Source organism: Salvia hispanica, chromosome 1 (genome assembly GCF_023119035.1).
Source record: "Salvia hispanica cultivar TCC Black 2014 chromosome 1, UniMelb_Shisp_WGS_1.0, whole genome shotgun sequence".
Lineage (NCBI taxonomy): Eukaryota > Viridiplantae > Streptophyta > Magnoliopsida > Lamiales > Lamiaceae > Salvia > Salvia hispanica.
This window is the reverse complement of record NC_062965.1, coordinates 11,105,420-11,108,350: the sequence shown is the minus strand read 5'-3', so window position 1 is coordinate 11,108,350 and position 2,931 is coordinate 11,105,420.

Sequence of the window (2,931 nt, the reverse complement as noted above, 5' to 3'; positions counted from 1 at the left end):
ATCCTTTTAGCACTGTTAATTTTCTTATTTTTCCCATCTTATTCACTCCAATCTCAAAACCGGGCTGCACCACTCGCTCTTCAGTTGCTCCTTGCTCACCCTCCACCATCGGCAGCGCCTCCATCGCCGCCACTCGTGCCCAACCCGCTCATTCCCTGCATGTTCAGGAGGGGGCTGTCCTCGAGACGTCGAGCTCGTGGCGGATTTGGGCGAAGCAGCGTGGCTGCGCATGCATAGTATCTCGGCGAGTTTGGTCGTGGTGGTCTGGGGGCGATACAAAGTGTATCTACGTCTGGGGGCGATGTCAAGCCAGAGATTTCACTATATAATTTCAGGATGATTTTACAATGAGGGGGCACCTCTATTTATAAGCAGAATAGAGAACCATAATTCTAGTCAAACTAGGAAACATATTCCATAAGGAAATATCTTCTATGGAATAAATCTATCACAAGGAAATATACTTCTAGGAAACAAATCCTAAATATGATAGGAGATATTTTAGGCTCCATAATAACAATCTCCCACTTGGAGACTACCAACTCATACGCCACCATATCCTCGTGATCTCATCCCTGCATCCGCTTAACATCGCCTAACCTTCTCTTCAAGTTCCAAGGCCAATTGAAGCTATGCATAACTTCAATTTCTTTAAGGTCACCACCTTAGTAAACATGTCTGCTGGATTCTCACTTCCAAGTATCTTCTCAAGTTGCAGGATTTTCATCTCCACTAGGTGCCGAATGTAATGATACTTCAACTCCACATGCTTTGTCCTAGAATGAAACGTTGTATTCTTTACCAAGAAAATAGCACTCTGACTATCACTGTAGAGTCTGCTACTCTTGTTCTACTTCCCAAGTTCATCTAAGAAACTCTGCAACCACACCATCTCCTTGCTTGCCTCCGTCGCAACTACATATTCAGCCTCCGTAGTAGACAAAGCAACGGTCTTCTGCAACTTAGAAGTCCATGAAATAACAGTACCACCATAAGTAAATACATACCCGGTTGTGCTTCTTCTCCCATCAAGATCATTGGACGCTAAGTCTGCATCCACATAACCTGTCAGCTCGACATTCTTACCATTGAAACATAAGACTCTTTCTGTAGTACCTCTCAAGTATCTAAGGATCCATTTAATTGCTTTCCAATGTTGCTTGCCAGGATCACCCGGATCACCCATGAACCGACTCACTACTCCCATTGCTTGTGCAATATCAGGCCTCGTACACACCATTGCATACATAATACTGCCAATTGCTGAAGCATAAGGAACTTTCTTCATTTCAGCACGTTCTTCTTTTGTACTCGGCGACTCCTTCTTCGACAGCTTGAAGTGACTGCCCAAAGGCACACTTACTTGCTTCGAATTATCCATGTTGAATCTTTCCAAAACCTTACTACTGTAAGCAGCTTGCGAAAGATACAATTTTCCTGCCGCCTTGTCACGCTTGATTCTCATGCCCAAAATTTGATTAGTCTCTCCAAGATCTTTCATGGAGAATCGTTCAGACAATTGCCTTTTCAACTTATCCATCTCCTTTGGATCACCTCCTGCGATCAACATATAATAACAGGATAAGATAGCTCTTGTCACACCTCTAATAGTAACAACAATGGTCAGCGTAGCATCTTTCATAGCCAATCTCCATCATGAATCCATCAAACTTCTTGTACCACTGCTTTGGAGCTTGCTTTACACCATACAAGCTCTTCTTCAACTTGCACACAAGATTTTCCTTTCCTTTTACTACGAATCCCTCAGGCTGTGTCATGTACAACTCATCCTCCAAATCACCATGAAGGAATGCCATCTTTACATCCATCTGAAGTAACAATAGATTTTCTGCAACTACCATACTCAACACCAAACGAATAGTAGTCAGTTTCACAACCGGAGTGAAGACATCTGTATAATCAATACCGCATCGTTGCTCAAATCCCTTGACAACCAGCCTAGCCTTGTAGCGCTTGCTACCATTAACTTCACATTTGATTCGATAGACACACTTGCAATGCAATGCCTTTTTTCCTTTTGGAAGTTCCACAAGCTCCCATGCGCCATTAGGAGAAGAGAGACGAACTATGCCAATTTTCCACCTTCGTTTATCAGGGCCTTTTCCTGCCTCTGCATAACACTCAGGTTCACCACCATCAGTAAATAACAAATAGAAATTAGAAGGCGAGTACTTATCAGGTGCACGTCGCTCTCTAGTCTGTTTAGGCAGCGGAATAATCGGTGATGGAGTGCTTGGTTCTTCTTCAAGCACCTCTTCAACATTCTGACTCTCCTTGCTCCCACTCAAGTTTGAGATGTCTAGCTCGACTACTTGGGGCTCAGAACTCGACGTCTCCAATCTATCCTTGTATAATACCTGTTCATTGAAAACGACATCTCTACTGCTAATAACCTTACGGTTCTGCTCATCGCCTCCATAACCAATGAACGTACACTTAATAGATATGGCATCTAACTTACTTCTCTCAACAGAACTAACATGAGCATAAGCAACACAACCAAAGATACGTAGGTAAGATAGATTCACCTCTTTTCCTGTCCAAACCTCCTCGGGTATCCGAAACTCCAACGGAACTGATGGACCTCTGTTGATTAGGAACGCAGTTGTGTTGACTGCATTGCTGGGCTTTGGTACCCCTTGCACAGCGGAAGACTTGTACAAAACAAATAAATCAGACGTAGGATCTATTTGACCGATTATGCGATTAATCAATTCACATGTTAAACAGATAATTGCATGCTAGAACGCAAATAATTCATGCTCATGGAAAGTAAATCCTAAAACATGAATACTACGGTTTAGGGTTACCGATTTTGATTCTCCAAAGAATCGACGATTGCTCGCGCCTTCTCCACGTGATGATCTTCGATACTAGACCACGGATCTTCTCTCTGGTTCCCGAACTGTA